Source organism: Cricetulus griseus, chromosome 2 (genome assembly GCF_003668045.3).
Source record: "Cricetulus griseus strain 17A/GY chromosome 2, alternate assembly CriGri-PICRH-1.0, whole genome shotgun sequence".
Lineage (NCBI taxonomy): Eukaryota > Metazoa > Chordata > Mammalia > Rodentia > Cricetidae > Cricetulus > Cricetulus griseus.
Window position 1 is genome coordinate 190,382,339 of NC_048595.1, and position 18,724 is coordinate 190,401,062.

Consider the following 18,724-nt stretch of genomic DNA (forward strand, 5'->3'; position numbering starts at 1 on the left):
GAAAGGTGAGTTTTGAAAGCCAAGGAGGGAGAAAAATATATAGCTTCTAGAGCTTGCAAATTAAAAGCATTACCAGTAAAATTAGCAATATTCATGAGAAGAGACCCAAATATATGCATTTACTGAGCAATAAATAAATAAATAAATCCTATAAGGATCACATAAAAATAAAATATATTTACAAATTTTTGAAAAGTGGACTATCTCTGAATTAAGCAATACTCTACTGAATTAAAAAATAACATTTTCAATTGTCTTATTGAAGTATAATTTATATAAGTGTATCCATTTTAAGTATGCAGTTCAGTGATCTCATGTATATTCTGCACAGCCACCATTTCAGTCATGATTTAGAACACTGTCATCAACCACAGATGTTTTTCCACTCTTTTTTTTCCACTATAGACCAAACCTAAGGGCTCAGCAATCCTGGACAAACATTCCACCATGGAGCCTCACTCTCAGCCTTCTCATTCCTTCAAAGCTACCACCCCATCCCTATTTCCATTTCATCTTGTTTTGCTTGTATCATTATAATTTAGTCTTTCCTGTTCCAGACTTTCAAATAAATAGAACTATAATATACGTCCTGGTTTGTGTTTCTTTTATGCAAACTTCCTAATGTGCATCCATGTTTGGCATGCATTCACTGTTTGTTCCTTTTTGTTGTTAGGTAGTAGCCCATTGTATAAAAACTACAACTTGTTTTGTCATTCATATGCTGAATGACATGTGGCTTGCTTTTCACTTTGAGCAATACTGAATACAAGTACTATGAACAAGTACACTTTATGTGTAGAATTATATGTTAGGGATTTTTTGTTTTTTTACATTGGGGTTAAAACTAGGAAACTGTCCTAGCTTCCTAAAGCCATTGTACCATTTCACAAGCTACCCGTACATTAAAAACCCACACTACATCCTTAGTAGCATATTGTACAATGAGTCTGTTCAATTGCTAATAGATATACAATAGAAACTCATGTTTATAAGTTGACTTCTTTGGTAACTAATAATCTGTAGTATGTTTCTATGTTTATTTTAAGGAGTGTTTACTCAATTCCTTTCCTCAATTCAATGAGTTATCTACTCCTTATCACTAGGATGCAGGGAGAATCCTAGCTAGTTTATCATCAGCTTGACACAAGTTATCTGAAGAGAGGGAACCACAACTGAGAAAATGCCTCTAGAACACTGCCCTATAGACAAGCCTGTGGGACATTTTCTTAATTAATGATTAGTGTGGGAGAGCCCAACCCATTGGGGGTGGGGCCAACCGCTGGCAGATGCTGCGGGGTGGTAGAAGAAAGCATGTTGGGCAAGCCATAGAAATCAGGCCAGTAAGCAGCACTCCTTCATGGCCTGAGTTTCTGCACTGACTTTTCTAAAAGAAGGACTACAAGCTATAAGATGAAATATACCCTTTCCTTTCCAAATTGTTTTTAGTCATGGTGTTTTATGACAGCAATAGAAACCCTAACTAAGGCAATACATTTTCTGTATTTGATAAAAAAATCTTGTAATAGATATTAATTTGGACTAATGTCTCCTGTTCATGGCTTCTTATAAAGTCAATAGTAATTCGTAAGTGGCTGGTTATACAACTTAATAAGGAGGACACAAACAACTGAATAAGTAATAAAAGACACCAGTGCATTACAAAGATGATAAACTGATTATCTACAAAAACTCGAAATGAGCCTTCTCTCGGCCTACCACCATTTCTCTGAGAATCACCACTAACCCCAGCCCCACTACCTACCAGGATCCATAGTCACCACATGTGGTCCATACCCAGCATCTCCATCTTTCTACCATGCCAACCACTCAGTACCTTCTCTCAGCCCATCCCCATTCCTTTGTAACTTCCAATTAGGAAAATGTGAATCAAAACAACTTTGAGATTTCATTTCACCCCAGTCAGAATGGCTAGCTGACAGCAAATGCTGGTGGGGATGTAAAGACAGGCTGACTGTCCCTCACCCACTGTTGGTGGTGTGGCAAACTGGTACAGCCACTCTAGAAATCAGCTTTCAGAATTCTCAAAAAGCTAATAATAAATAAACCATATGACCCAGCTATACCACTCCTTGGCATATGGCCAAAGGACTCAGCATCCTATTCCACAATTATGTGCTCAGCAATGTTCATGGCTATTCTACTCACAATAGCTGGGTAATGGAAATAACTTAAATATCCTTCAACTGGCAGATGAATAATGAAAATATGATACATATGACACAACAGAACTCTACTCAGCTGTAAAGAAAAATGAAATGGTGAAGTTTGCAGGTAAATGGATGAAACTAGAATGCATTATACTGAATAAAATGAATGAAATAACCCAGACCCAGAAAAACAAATGCCACATGTTCTTTCTAACTTGTGGATTCCAGTTCCAAACCTTTAGATGTTTGTATATAACCTGGTGTAACTGAAGAACCCAGGGAAGTAAAAGGGACCATGGTCTGGAACTGCGGTAGAGAGGGGTATAATAAGACACAGGTGTTATGAAGCAGGGATAGAAAAAGAAAGCTTTAACAAGAGAAGGAGGGGAGAGGACAACACAGAAGAAGAGAGAAGAGGGAGAAAGGCGGGACAACTGAAAAAGAGTAGATGAGTCATTATTTTATATTTATTGAAAATCACATGTGTGTGTGTGTGTGTGTTAAAGAAGTTATACTACCAAGAGTAATAATGTTCCCCAAAAGAGCCATGAACTAACAAAACACCAAATACCATTCATGAGAAAGCTCCTCTCAAGTTGTTGGCCAAGGGAGTCCAAGAGATGCCCTAAAACAATGCAGCCATTGTGCTTGCTCTAGGTTGGCTTCCAGAATTCAAAGGTAAAGTCCTATTGCTGATCACACAATGCATCTCGACACAAGACTTGGGGTAGTTGGCTGGGTCTGATCTGGAAGTCTCACCCCTGAGCAGTCACTCTCATAGTATCAGAAGGCGCTATGCAGGCTACCAAGGAAGGAGGGCATTTGGTAGTCCTACCCAGCTGGAAAGCCAATTAACCACAACAGTCAACAGTTCTGCAATGGTGAGTGAGATAGTGTAGTTTTATAGTTAACTGACAATGCTCTAATTGGATTTAAGTCTCATGCAACAGGTAGAAAATCATGCCTAGTACTTCAACTACACATGCCTTGAGAGTTCATGGCCCCATGAGTAACTCCTATTACTACCTCTTCCTAAACTAATGTGATTTTCTAATTGCATTCTAAATACTTACCTTTAAACCACACGTGATGTGGTATGTCCTTCTGTACGCTGCAAATATGTGTTGTGTTTATTGATTGAATAAAGCTGCTTTGGCCTATGGCAGAGCAGAATATAGCTAGGCAGGAAATCCAGAGATACATGGAGAAAGAAGACGGGATCAAGAGAGATGCCATCCAGCTACACATAGAACAACATGCCAGAACACACTGGTAAGCCAAGGGCCACGTGGCTATACCAGATTAATAGAAATGAGTTCATTTAAATATAAAAGCTAGCCAGTAATAAGCCTGGGCCATTGGACAAACAATTATAGTTAATATTAAGCCTCTGAATGATTATTTTATAAGCAGATATGGAACTGGTAGGTGAAATAGAAAAGTTCCAGCTACACACTTGTAAATATAAATTTCACCCCTAATCAAAGAAGCTTCTCATTGGAACAGAAGGATACCATAAAAGAAAGCTACAGCTAGTCAAAATGCACAGAACAACTATCCTTGGAACACGTACCCCATTGGATACATCTACAACACAACTCCTGCACCTAAGGCTCAGGGAACATCACAGGAGAGGGGGAAGAAAGATCCCAAGAGCCAGAAGACCTGGAATTCTGCTGTGAGACAGTGTCTTCTAGATGACTAGGAAGCTCCACCATGGACCCTCAACACATGGCTGCCTAAACAAGACCTGAACAATTCCAACAATTGATATCCAACATAGATAGAGAAAACTCACCAATTCTCATCTCTAGATGGAGAGAACTAAAGACAATTAACAACTGCTGAGAATGGGAGAATTCATCTTCCCAGGGATGAGGCCCGCAATTGATTATCCAATAACAAGTGGCCAGCCCTATAAAATATAACTGCAGGCAGCACTGAACATGTTCCATAGTTTGGGGGAGGTTTTTTTTTTTTGTGTGTGTGTGTGTGTGTGTAAGTAACAACAGTGGTGAAAGAGAAAGCCACATTAATTTGGAAGGGGGTGTGGAGGTGTTGGATTTCTTAGAACATTAGTTACAGGAAGTTGCGAATTGGGAACTGAACTTCCATCCTCTGTAGGAGCAGCAAATACTCTTAACTACTGAGCCATGTCTGCAGTCCCTAGATAGAAACTTCAAAAGCCAAAGGTACCTAGTAAAATAAATCCCAAGTTCTACATGACCATAGTTGTCAACCCAGACTATTACACCCAGAATAACTATGTTAAATTTGAGAGAGAAGACAGGTGCCAGGTGCAGTGACATATGCCTTTAATCCCAGCTCTTTGGAGGCAGAGGCAGAAGGATCTTTCTGATTTCAAGGCCAGTCTGATCTATATAGTGAATTCCAGACAGCCAGAGCTACATAGTAAGACTCTGTCAAAAATAAATAATAAAATTGAAAGAGAAAAAAATCTTCCCAGGATAAGAACATTAAAGAATTTATGACCACTATAATCTATCTCTACGGAGAAAGGTGGTAAGAATACTTCAGGCTGAAGAGAATGATAAATGCAATCAACAAATCACAGGAATAAATAATATCAGGATAAATGATCAAAAGTGCCTAAGAAAATCTTCAAAATCAACAAAATGACAAAAGGCAAGACTCAACTTTCAATAACTCTTGATATAAATTGTCTCAATTTTCCCAGTAAAAAGATGCAGTCTAGCAGATTGGAGCAGAAAACGGAATCCATCTTTCTGTTGCCTGCAAGAACATATCTCCCCATCAATGACAAACAACACATTAGAGTCATAGGATAGAAAAAGGTATTCCAAATAAAGGAAATGAGGGCTTAAGCTGATGTAGCCATTCTAGTAGCTGACAGAACATGTCGGGAGAAATAGGAAGGTCATGTCATACTCATTAGGAGAATAATTCACCAGGAAAATATTATAGTTCTGTATATGTACACAGCAAACACAAGAGTATGCAGTCTCATAAAATGGACAGTAAATTTAAACCAGAGTCACCCCAACACAATAATAGTAACTTTGATGAGCCATCCAGACAATAGCCAAGCAGAGAATCACTGAAGTTAAACACTATAAATCAAATGGACCTAACAGACTTCTACAGAATATTTCAGCCCAACGCTAAAGGATACACATTCTTCTAGCAGCCCATGTAACTATCGCCAAAACCAAACTCTCAGAAAACAGCAGAAAACTGAAATAATATCCTGTATTTTGACCATAGATGTCTATAACCCAAGTTCCAGGGAGTTTGATGCCTTCTTTTAGACTCCACAGCCACCTACACACACATGTGCACAAACCCACATAAGGAAATATGTATACAACATAATTCTTTCAAAAAGAAAACCTACTCTAAAAGACCATTAAAAAGGTGAAAGTAATATTTCTGATTACTTGAGAAAGTGGGAGATACCCTTGAACAAATTGGCACAGGAGACTGCTTCCTGAACATTACACCAGTAGCACAGACATTGAGATCTGCAATTAATAAATGGGACCTCCTGAAACTGAGAAGCTTCTGCAAGGCAAAGGAGACGTTCATACAACAAGGACATATGTTCAACCATGTTCATAGCAACATTGTTTGTATTAGCCAGAACCTGGATGCAACCTAGATGCCCCTCAACTGAAGAATGGATTGAGAAAATGTGGTACATGTATACAGTGGAGTACTACTCAGCAGAAAAAAGCAATGGAATCTTGGAATTCGAAGACAAATGGATGGAACTAGAAGAAACCATCCTGAGTGAGGTAACCCAGTCACAAAAAGACAAACATGGTATGTACTCACTCATATATGAATTTTAGACATAGAGCAAAGGATTACCAGCCTATAATCCTCTTCACCAAAGAAACTAGGAAACAAGAAGGATTCTAAGGGGAAAATGCATGGGGCAGTAAATCCTGAGCTCAATGGGAGCATAAGGGGAGGGGAGGGGGAGCTGCCAGAATGAAAGGAGGAGATGAGGAGAGGTGAGGAGGATATGGAGGAGCAGAAATATTGAGTTGGAGGAAGAATAAAGGAGAGCAGGATGAGAGATACCATATTAGAGGGAGCCAGTATAGGTCCGAGGAGAGATCTGGCACTATGGAGATTTCCAGAGACCTACAAGGATGACACGAACTGACAATCTAGACAATGGTGGAGAGGACAACCTAAATGCCCTTCCCCTATAATGAGACTGATGACTACTTTATATGCAATCCTAGAGCCCTCATCCAGTGGCTGATGGAAGCAGAGGCAGACAGCCACAGATATACACTGATCTGAACTCTGGAACTTAGTTGCAGAGAGGGAGGGATGAAGATCAAAGGGGTCAGTACCAGGCTGGTGAAACCCACAGAAACAACTGGCCTGTACAAAGGGGAGCACATGGACCCCAGACTGCTGTCTGGGAGGCCAGTACAGGACTGATCCAGACCCCTGAACATGGATGTCAATTAGGAGGCCTCCGCACTCTAGGGGGGCCCTGGTAGTGGATTAGTATTTTTCCCTGGTGTAAGAAGGGACCTTGAGAGCCCATCCCACGTGAAGGGATGCACTCTTGCCCTGGACACATGGGGGAGGGCCTAGGCTCATCCCAGGATGATGTGGTAGACTTTGGGAGCCCCCGTCGAGGGCCCTATCCTGCCTGGGGAGTGAAGGATAGATGGGGTGGGGGTAGGTAGGGGAGGGAGAGGGAGAAGGGATTGACATGTGAAACAAGCTTGTTCCTAATTTGAACTAATAAAAATTATTACAAAAAAAAAAGGTGAAAGTGAGCACCAGGTATGGCAGAGTACACCTTTAATCCCAGCACTTGAAAGGCAGAAGTAGATGGATCCCTGAATTGGAGGTCAGCCTTGTCTACCGAGCAAATTCCAGGACAGCCAGGGCAACAAAGAAAAGCCTTGAAAAGCCAAATAATAATTATTATATTTGTATATCATATTACTACATAACTTATATACTACATAATATTTGTTATTATTATTATAAAACAAAAGATGAAGCAAAGCCTGTGAGATCACTCAGAGAATAAAGTCACTTGCTGCCAGGCCTGAAAACCTCAGTTTGATCTCCAGGTCCCATGTAATAGGAAAGAAGAATGGATTCCCACAAGTTGTCCACTGGCTTTCACATGTGTGCTGTGGTGCACAAATGCCATTGTATTTCACACACATGGATAAATAAAAAAATATTAACAGTAGAATGTGATAAAAAGCAAAATAATGTTTTAAATTATGAAAGTATAAGCCATAGACTGGGAGAAACTATTTACATTTTCTGGTATCTGATAAAATGCTGTGTCCAGAGTACTTAGAGATCTGAATTCAACAGAGAGGAAGAAATGCATCAGGAAGCATTCGATGCTTTGCATAGGCACATCAAAGCGAATGATAAGCAAACTGTACTCCATCTGTACAATGGAATAAGATGCAGCAATGTAAAAGAAGATGTTTGCAACTCAACTGTTTCCATGGACTTGAAAGTCACACTGGGTGAAAGATACCAAGATGCCAATCCAAGAGCCACATGTGTACTGATTCCTTTACACCATTTTCAAAACAAAATAAAAATAGTTATTATGGATATGAAAATGGTGGCTGCGTGGGGTTAAGACTGGGGAAAGAATGCAGCTACTGGTAGGAAACCATGAGGGAATTTATCTGCATTATGGAAAAAGAATGTACCCTGGCTGTGGTGACAAAAATTAATCTACATATGTGGTAACATTAAAAAGCATCATATAAGAATTAGGCAAGGGCTGGAGAGATGGCTCAGCCATTAAAGGCTAGGCTCACAACCAAAATTATAAGAATTAGACAAATGGGTGCAAAGTGGGTAGAATCAAGTTTGAGGATTTGTATTGCTAAATCAACCCCTCACTCCATACCCCAACCCCCAGTCTAAGAGCAACCAGGTTGTAGGAAAGAAAACCCCCAAATTAATTCCTACATCTGTTGCATAAACTGAAAAGTAGATGTTACTATCCATAACACTCATTTCTATAAACATGTGTAGGCTTCAATAACTTTTCACTGCCTAATCAAATAATGTTTTATAAGGCAAGGAGAGATTCTATCAATTTACTTGGAGAAATATATAAATACTAAGTGAAAATTCCACAGCCAAGATCTGTCAAAAGTTCCAAATTCAAATATTTTCTCCTAGAGACTTTATGAATATGCTCACTCTCTCTCTCTCTCTTTTGGTTATTTTTAGGTTGAGAAAATATGCTTACTCCTTTACAGTATATGTGCTTGATATTTTATTTGTAGAGTAAATTGCTTGATTTATCTTGGGAAGTAAATAACATCTGTTGAAAATTTAAATTCTGTTGCTATGTGGCATTTTTGTCCATATTTTAAACTAGACTTTTGAGTACATTCCCTGTTAATGCTAAACATATCACATAACTTTCTGTAAATTTTAGTGTTATGTGTATGGGTGTTTTGCCTGCATGTATGTGCCCCATGTGTGTGCCTGGTACTCATAGAAGCCAGAAGAGGGAGTCAACTCTGGAACTGGAGTTATGATTTAGCAGGCATTTGTGAGTCGCCATGTGGATACTGGGAATCGAACCTGAATCCTCTGAGAGACCAATTAATGTTCTTAACCACTGAGCCATCTCTCCAGCCTCTGTCACATTAACTTTAAAATAGGAAATATATCCAGAGTCTAATTCACATGACTGATGCTTAGAAACAAAATGGTTCTCAAAAGGTCTTCAGATAGGTTACCATTATTTTTAGTTTTCACACTGCAAACATGTTTATAGAAATTAAATGGAAAATACACAATGGTTTAAATGCTTAGCAACCCTGCATATTAAAGACAACAAACTAGAAGTAAAAATCAATCGTGTTAGAAATGTAAATGGTTGCAGTCCTGTTAGTTATAATTACAGGAAAATAACGGATTTCAATGTTTTAAACCAAATTATGTTTATAATCACCTTGTTTGCACGGTTTTAAATAAAAACTAGTATGTGAATAAAAATGTACCTTTTACTATGTATTTTGTAGGCTTATTTGACACAGAATATTTCATCAGTTTTAGGACTCTAACTTAGGAAGAAGTAAACTCCTTTTTTTCTGCAAAGGACCACAGAGCAAATACTGTAGGCGCCACAGGTCAAATGGAATCCATAGCAATTACTCAGCACTGCCTCTGGCGTGCCAAGTCACCACAGACACAAGCAAAGCAATAAGTGTAGCTTTGTTCCAATAAAGTTTTATTTGCAAAAACAGTCTACAGGTCTCTCTGGACCAAATGGTTATGCTTTTCCAACCCTTGTTCTAACTGTGGAATGTGTGTTCACATGAATGCACATGAGCACATGTGTACCCCTGACCATGCATTGGTGTTATCCTTGTACAATTCCCCAGACCAAAAGTTCTAAAAATGAGTTCGATTTCTTCTGAGAGCTCTTCTGAAGTAGTGTTAAAGTGAGTATTTGCTTTGGTGGACACAGCCCATGTCTTATAATAGCAATTACCCACAAATACAAGCAGATGGTGAAGAACTACCCTACTACATCAATAGCTGCAGCACTGAATTAGAAAAGACCTTAAGGGGGCTAGAAAGATGGTTCAGTGGTTAAGAGTTTTTCTGCTCTTCCAGAGGATCTAAATTAGGTACCCAGTACCCACAGTGGACAGCTCACAATAGCCTGTAACTCCAGCTCCAGGGGATCTGATGTCTCTGGCCTCCTGGGGCACCTACACACAGGTGGCATCCACTCACACACCTACACACAGACACACAAACAAAATAAATAAATCTTGAAAAATAACCCATGTTAACTCAACAATTCCCAAGTCTTCAAAACTTGAATGCATTTCCTAACTTCCCTCTTTATCAAGAACTGGGTCTCAAAATCTGGTTTGTGGCATTTGTTATTGTTTTGTTTAAAAAGAAGAAAAGAGAAATGCTGAGACATGAGACATAAGACTATAAGTTTATTATAAGGCCCGGCAGAATGGGGAGACTAAGAAGAGGAACAGGGGTAAATGGCTGACCTCCATGGCCGGTCGCCATAGAGAGACAGAGCGAGAGCATAGGTGGGAGACAGAGTAGAGCAGGGAAACAGAGAGAGGGAACAGAGAGAACAGAGCGTAAATGGGCAGGGGCCTATCTTTTAAAGGGGTCCTCTGCACCTGCATGCAGACTTAGTTCCCATGGAACCTTGGGCTGACCAGGGTACTGCCTGTTCCACCAGGTAACAGGGGCAGGCCAGCATAATGCCTGAACTTTTCAGCATTTCTATTCCATTACCCTATATTCCTTTCCAAGAGTGGAAAAACACCTATTGCAGACCAACGGTGCATGGTTAGGCAGATTATAACCTAGCTCTGTGTTATTAAAATGTTTATCATACTAAAGGTTGTTTCTGATACACATTATTTTAATGTGTATATACCTTCTTCCCTTTAATTGTTTAAGTATATCATACAAAATGAATTTGTCTGCAATGTTTATAGTAAATAACCAGTTGACTCAAACATAGGAGTAAGTGGTGACTGGACTAGCTTCATGTCTGGTCAGCAGGGTCCCATTTCTGCTTAATGTTCTGTTGTCATCATCAGGAAATTATTGACAATTTGTTTTTACACTGGGTCCCTAAATTATATAGCTAGTCCTGAACACCTTGATGAGAACCCCAAGAAGCATAAAGAGATCCTCCCAAGGAAGTGTTTAATCAAGTTCAGATCATGCCACCCCCGTGCACGCCCCCCCCAAAAAAAATGATTCCCTGAACTTCAAAGGCAGCTTCTTGTAGCATCATCCCTTCCAAAGGTGGAAGGAATGAAGAAAACTGCCATAGAGAACATGTGGAAACTTCTCTTTTTAGTATTTGAAAAATATATCATAACTGCCATGATTTTCTTTCTCCTGAAATGTCAGTAACAATCAGCTTGACTATGAAGACAGACTTGCCTCTCTGCTCTATATGATAAGCCTCAGAAAGAGAATGGGGCCCAGTAGCCACATAGCTGATCAAAAGCCGTCCTTTCCTATGGCAAACTTCTGAAGTATGAAGATATGGGTAGGGAGCACATGGGTTTGATACTCCTGGTTCTCACAGCTGGGAAGTATCAGGTAGGCTACATTGCCAAAGCTGAGCCCTTGGCACAGGTAAGCTCAAGTCTCATCAAACAACAGGTGGGACAATCTTAAAATACAATAAAATAGAATATAACCCAAAGCAAGTAAGACTGCCACTCCTAAAACATTTAGGGTTGCTGGTGAACCTGTCAAAGGGGTAAATCAGGCAGAGTGGGGGGTGAGCTAAAAATAACAGGAACCACCAGCCCATTGAGAAGAGCAGCTCTTGTTTCTCAGCCCTCCTCCTGCTCTATTTTCTCCTGAAGCATCTGCCACTTCTGATACACTTTATAATATAAACTCCAAAAGAGGCAGGCATCTGTTCACTGATAGGTCCTGACCTTCAAACACAATGGTGGTACGCCAAAGACTGAGTCACTGGCAGGATTATCAACTGCATTCTGCCTTCACGCTCAGGACTGTTCTTGCTGGGGCTAGCTAGGAAGCTGTAAATCAAAAACAAAAGCAGCAGCTAAGAGCAATGACTTGTGATGATCTTGTAATACCCTCCCCCCAAGAATTTGCACTAGATTTGAAAACAAATGAAGACATGAATTTCCAGAACCCTGACACTCATTATTTGTGTCCCATCCCCACCCCAACCCAACTCCTTTAAAATGTTGAAATCTAAACCATTCAACCACAAAGCCTGCTTCAAAGGTACAGTTAGCTGGCCCAGGTCAGCGTGTGGGTTAACGCAGAGCTGTCTTCTACCGGCCAGATACTTCTATGCTAACAGGTTAGCTAATGATGCTTAATCCTTGCTGGATGCCTCGGGCTTATGCAGGGCTTTTGTCGGCTTATTTGTGACTGTTCTTCACATCAGGGGCCCAATTACCTCTTCAGAGCTCCCCTGTCATCCTTTGTAGGACAGAGGGCTCTTAATCGTTCTGACTGGGCCATTCTTTCTCCATCTTCCTCCAGCCCCTCTTTCCCACAGTCTATCCTGAATTAGTCACAAAGCACACTTGTCACATTAGTCTTTCTGCTCAGAACCTTGTATGCTGAAGAAACTTTCGGATTCAGCCCCTGCTGGGATTGTTTGGGCTTGCTTTTGGTGTTTATTTGTTTTCAACAACAGAATAGAACTGATATGAATAAAGAGGGAGCTGGTGCCAATCATTTCATAAGTTAAACCTGGGTCAAATCTGCCCAGAGCACCCCAAGGTCACTCTCACAGGGCTGGAGAGAGAGGGAGGAAGGAGAAATCTATTTTCATGCTGGACAACAGGGCCTAGGTGGGACTCACTGAGCCTGAATGAGTAGCCCTTCTCTGTCACCTAGGACTCTTGACAAGCTAATGTATGCAAAGAATGGGAACTTGTGTTTTCCTGATAGGAAATAGCCAGCAAAAAGTTTTGAAAGGTAGGCTTTTCTTCTCTCTGTGGGCCTGCTTTATTCTCAGCATTTTCGACCAAAACACCTCCTTTGCTCCTCAGTGGACTGTATGGAACTAAACTATAACCACCTCTGAATTTGCCTGGGACAGTTCCATGCACCCTCTGCTCTGAATTCCCATGCCACCACCCCAGTAAATGGTTAGATGTGTCAGATGCCCACCTCAGAACTCACATCTAGGCTCTAACCCTGGAATCAAACTGATGGTAACTGACCTGTGCTGACCCCCAAAACTGATACATGCTCTGTGGAAGTTCAAGGAGAAACATAAAACATGTAACTCTCTTTCTTTCTCTCTCTCTCTCTCTCTCTCTCTCTCTCTCTCTCTCTCTCTCTCTCTCTCTCCCTCCCTCCCTCCCTCCCTCCCTCCCTCCCTCCCTCTCTCTCTCTCTCTCTCTCTCTCTCTCTCTCACACACACACACACACACACCACAAGCTATGCCAATTGAAGAAAAGAGAAAATTGGGGAAGACGGTAGGGTCCAAGTTTCAGTCATTGGAGTTTCACAGAGATCTGATCTTTACTACATCATAGTCTATCTTACAGACACCCTTAAATTTAGTGTCCCAGAATTTATCCAGAGTCATGGAATAAGAATGAAAAGACATTGCTATTTCTTTCCTAATTTCTCTTAGCAGATAATGAAAATGAACCCCGTCAAGACCCCTGTGGATGTTAGACCCCCGGAAAACTCAGGTATCCGGGGTCCCAGGCCACGACTGCGGTCACCCCAATCACCAGGCAGATTCGAGAGCTTGTTGCAAACTGCATGAGGCTTTATTGTAATTTAACGAGCTAACCCCATGTTAGCTCGGGTCTTTCACCCACCCACCATGGCGGATGGCTATCAAAAGACAACTCTTAGGGCTTCCCAAGAGATCTTGTAGGGTATTGTAAGGGGAGTGTCTAGGGTTATGCACAGGCTCACTATTGGTGTGCCTCCAGCCTTGGAGGGCTTGCCCTGTGTTGATTGGCCAACTGGTTGTTATGGCCCATAGGCCCTCCCAGGGTGGTTGCTATGCTCTGTGTCATCGCTGTGTGCTTGTCCGTAAAGTACACCCAGAGTCGTAAAGCATAGCACCACCAGCTAACTTCTGATTGGTTCCTTGTCACAAGGCAGGCATCTGACTTTCTAGTGACTAAGACAAGGTCATAGAGCACGTGTTCGGCCGTTATGGCTGCCAAAAGGGAAGCTGGTCCCTTCATGGAGGAACAACCACACACTTGGAGGCTTAAAACACAGGGAATAAATTCTTTCTCAGTCCCTAGATGCTGCAAGTTTGAAACTGAGGTAAAGGAAGGACGAGCCTCTCAGAAGTCTATAATTGAGAGCACTTACTTCAGGGAACTCCAGTTTCAGCCATTGCTTTCATATAGACTTCTCTTTTTTATGTACATTTTTGTTGCTGCTTCTTTGGGTGGTGAGGCTGACACTCTTGGACACTTAAACACAACCCCCTACTATGCACCACTGTACCCCAGCCCTCCATGGCATTTTTTTTTTCTTCTTACAAGGAACTTTCAAATTTATGGCCTACTTGATAATTCATATTTGTCTTATCTGGAGATCATTAGTTATATTGATAAAGACCTTTCCAAAATACGGTACAAGCAGGGGACGGGGACTGGAAAGTTGTCTCTGGGTTAAAGGCACTTCTTGCTCTTTCAGAGACTGGGATTCAGTTTGCAGCACCCTTGTCTCATGACTCACAACTGCCTGTGACTTTGGCTCCAAGGGATCTGATGTCCTCTCCTGGCTTCCACAGACACCCAAACACACATGTACATACACAGACAGACATGGACACAAATAGATAATAAAACAAGCCTTTAATATATACTTATATGGTTATATTCACCAGCTCCAAATGTCAGGACACGGAAATATCTTTTGGAAGACAGTATTCTTTGACTCAAGACAACATATGTACCACCCAAGAACAAGATTCCAAAGAATGTATCCACTTATTTAAAGAAGATGACTTTGTCTGGGGCTTGTGGAAGAAGCATGAGAAAACACAAAGGGCACTCCCATTATCCCAAGAAGGTGCTAGGGAGAGACTATTTGGCCACAGGAAGAACATCCATCCACAGTGTGAAGACCCACATGCAGCACATTCAAGTTTTCAGTTCCATCACAAGGAAAATCACCATTGTCTTTAAAAAGAGGAAGGTTTTTAGCCTAAGGAAAGTAGTACGTTAGTCCACTAACATTTCTATCTAGACTAGTTTCATTGGTAGATTTTTTCACCAATAATAATAGCATTAAAACAAAATCAATACACAACAGCTAAGCAGGCTTCTGTGTAACTAACATTGTTACTGGAACCCTGATCTTTAAAAACACCATGTGAACAGCCATGACCACAAAAGAGCCAGTTCCACTAGATTGATGTATAACACCCCCAGTCTACAAAACAGATCAATATTTGAGTGTAAAAAGTCTGAGCATAAACTATATAAAAATCATATTGACCTCCTCATACAGGAATGAACATTAACCCTAGGCAATAAAAAATACAACTTTCACCTTCTTTCAGTGTTTTTCTTTGTGTTATCTGGAAGATAAGTTTGTATTTATGTACAGAAAACTTAGCAGTGAGTGTACATTTAACCCAGTTTAGTAGTGAGTTCTTTTGCCTTTGCTTTTTCTAGCTTGGCAATTCAAGCCACAGATTTAGGACCCAGGACATTGCCTCCCCAGTGGCAGCGGATTTCATCATATCTGTCATTGTAATTGGTCCCAATAGCTTCCACCAGCTTAGCCAGAGCACTCTTGTCTTCCGAGTTAACCTGTGTGAAGGCAAGGGTGGTACTTGTTTTCCTGTGGACCAGTCGTCCCAGCCTGGCTTTTCCCTTGATGATGCAGTAAAGGAACCCCATCTTCCAACACAGGATGGCAGGAAGACCACCAGCTCAATGGAGTCTGCATCGTGGGGGATTACCACCAGCTGAGCCTTCTTGTTCTCCGCCAAGGTGGTGACTGTATTGATCCTGCTCGAAGACAAGTGGCCTCTTAGTTGGGACATCCCCTTTGCCAGCAGCCTTTTTCTCAGCACTGGCCAACAGCCTTTGCTTCTTCTCCTGCTTTGTCTCTGGCCTGTACTTGTGGGCAAGCTTAAGCAGCTGGGTAGCTATTTGTTGGTCCAGGGCCTCGGTGAACTGGTTAATGGCAGGAGGTACTTTAAGCTGCTTATAGAGGATGGCCCTTTGCCACTGCAGTAGAATGTAACGGGGCCATTTGATGAAGCCTGTGAGACCTCTTTTGGGCTGGATGTCCTGCCCAGGGCCGAAGTTCTCAGGCCTTTTCTCAAACAAAGGATTTCCTACCTTTTTGGCCTCCTGTTTCTGCATGATGGTGGGGGGGGGGGCACCTTCTTCCCCTTAGCCTTCTTTCCCTTGGGCATCTTGCTCTGCTGGAGAACAGAGAGCTTTATCTGTTCTTTTGCATAATTCTTTTAGTGTTTTTATGTGACTGTTAAGTGTGTGAAAATTGCCCTCATCTTTATTAAGGTGACCAGAATCCAGTGAGACTGCCACTGAGCTTTCATAATGGAGAAAATCTCCATACTTTTGTCATGACTCCACCTTTAACAGGCATACAACATTTAAAAATTAAAACAAACTCACATTTCTGTTAGTCTGTATTGTTTTTGAAATAGATTTCCTCGCTTCTTCAAATTCATTTGACATGAGAAGACATTTCCAACATTCCTTGTCATTGAATTCCTGGTCTTATAACTTGGAGAGGTCATGGTGCATTGTCTGGGATTGCAGTCTGGATTCCCTGTGGGGAAGTTTGAGCCCATCCAGCTGCCATAGTTCATCATATAGAAGACCTGGAAGGGGGCATGGAGCTGAGTAATGCAGACTTGGAGCAGCTGGGGCTTGGAGTTGATGCACTGGGGAGACAACAGAAAGAAAGTGCAACATACACATAGCATCCAATTTGGGAAGCAGGCACCCCAAAACAATGGCCTAGTAAGCCAACATCAGAAAATACCAAGAAGTAATGATCCTCAATGTTAAGTATGTGAAATTATCTCTGAATTTAACAGACTTTAATCGCTTTCTATCTATAATTTGGAAGAAAGGAAACCTTTTTATTTCTCCAGATGGCATACTGTGTCACCCAAGAGGTCTTCAGAATATCAGTCCTGTTTCAGTGTCGTATCTGGGATTAGAGGTATATACCACTGTGCTTGATTAAAGTTTATTTTTTTATCAGTACTTGTGGATATTTTTATTTCTTACAATGGTAGCATTATACACACACATACGAGGGCAACCCAGACAGGGAGAAAGGGGGTTATGTTCCTGGCATAAACCCTATCATAAGAACAACTGATGAACAGAGTGGGGCTGGGGGTGGTAAGAGCCACGTGGCATCTGCTAATTTGTCTTATCAGGCAATCAGTAATACCCCTATGCCTCATACACCCTGCAATTGTGTTCCTGATCAATCTTCAAATGAGCAACAAGGTTCTAGCCTTTCTACAAGGTTCTAGCCTTCTAGCCTTTCTACAAGGGTCACAGGTCTGATTTAGACCCTGCACAGCAATGAACATGACTAAGAGAATGATAAATCTTACCAAACCTATTCAATCTCCCTCTGTGACAGCCTGACAGCCTCCATAAACCATCTGTAGAGCTGTGTTTTACATTGAATATTGGCCTGAGGTTGGTACTCAGTAAATACCAAACAAGGGGATCTGCACTGCCTTCTACAAACACATAACCTCATAGGAAGAAACAACTTTAAACATATTAAGTAAATAATAAACAGTAATGCAAATGTACATACAAAAAGCAAAACATTTTGAAGATGTTGTATATATGTGAGTCAGAAAAGTCTAAATCTTTCTTATCCCATTTTCAGATACTGTGTAACTGATTGGTACTGTCTTAATCTGGGTTTCTATTTCTGTGATAAAATATCATAACCAAAAGCAGCTTGGGAAGAAAAGGGTTTATTTCAGATTACAGCTCTACAGTCAATCATGAAGGGAAGTCAGAGCACTAACTCAAGCAGGAGAGAAACCTGGAGGCAGGAGCTGATGCACAGGCCATGGAGGAATGCTGCTTACTGGCTTGCTCTCTATGGCTTGCAAAATATGTTTTTTCTGTTTTTGTTGTTGTTGTTGTTTTTATACACCCAGGACTATTAGCCCAGGGATAGCACTACTCACAGTGAGCTGGGCTCTCCCACACCATTAATTTAGAAAATATACCACAGGTTTGCTTTTAGACCAATCTAGTGGGGGCATTTTCACAATTGTGTTTACTTCTTCCCAAATGACTCTACCTTGTACAAAGTTGATGTAAAACTAGCCAGCACAGACACTGTCAGGACTCTGAAACAATAAATATATTTCAGATGACAATGACAATTATGAATTTCACTGAGGATAAGCATAAAGAAGAACCTAAAAATAACAATCTATAGTGCAAATAGGGAATCAGGAAACAATGCCTGAAGAAGCTTTGGAACCTTCAATAGCAATTAGGAGGAGGCGGGAGGAAGAAGACGCAAACAAAGACACTTTCAGAATACTTGCCCTCCAGGTTCATAAGGGGAAATATCAAGGGCTACAGGCTCTTCCCAGGGATTGAAGATCATTAAAGATCATTGAAAAACAAAAGAACAGGGACTCAGAAGAGTAACTGGTCTTCCACAGGACCTGCGTTCAATTCCCAGCAACCACATGGTAGTTCACAACCATCTGTAGTAAGATCTGGTGCCCTCTCCTGGCCTTCAGGGGAACATGCAGGCAGAACATTGTATATAAATAACAAATAAATAAATAAATAAATAAATAAATAAAAATTTTGGGTAAAAAAAAAGAAAAACATAAGAACTAATAATCTACAAGTGGTTCTGGGTGATTTTCTTCTGTTTTTAAAAATGTTGAGAAAAAAAAAGAAGAAAGCCAGTTTCATAATTTTGAGGACCCTATTCATAGCACTGGTAGAGACAACATGATGAGAGAGAGGACAAAAGATGGTGGGGAAATGCCCCCATGGATGTGCCAATAATTGT

At 40.9% G+C, this 18,724-nt stretch overlaps 1 pseudogene; it reads right to left on the reverse strand.

Moving 5' to 3' along the window:
• Window positions 1–15,243: 15,243 nt before the first annotated feature.
• Window positions 15,244–16,091, reverse strand: LOC100770268 (annotated as a pseudogene).
• Between the last annotated feature and the right edge of the window lie 2,633 nt (window positions 16,092–18,724).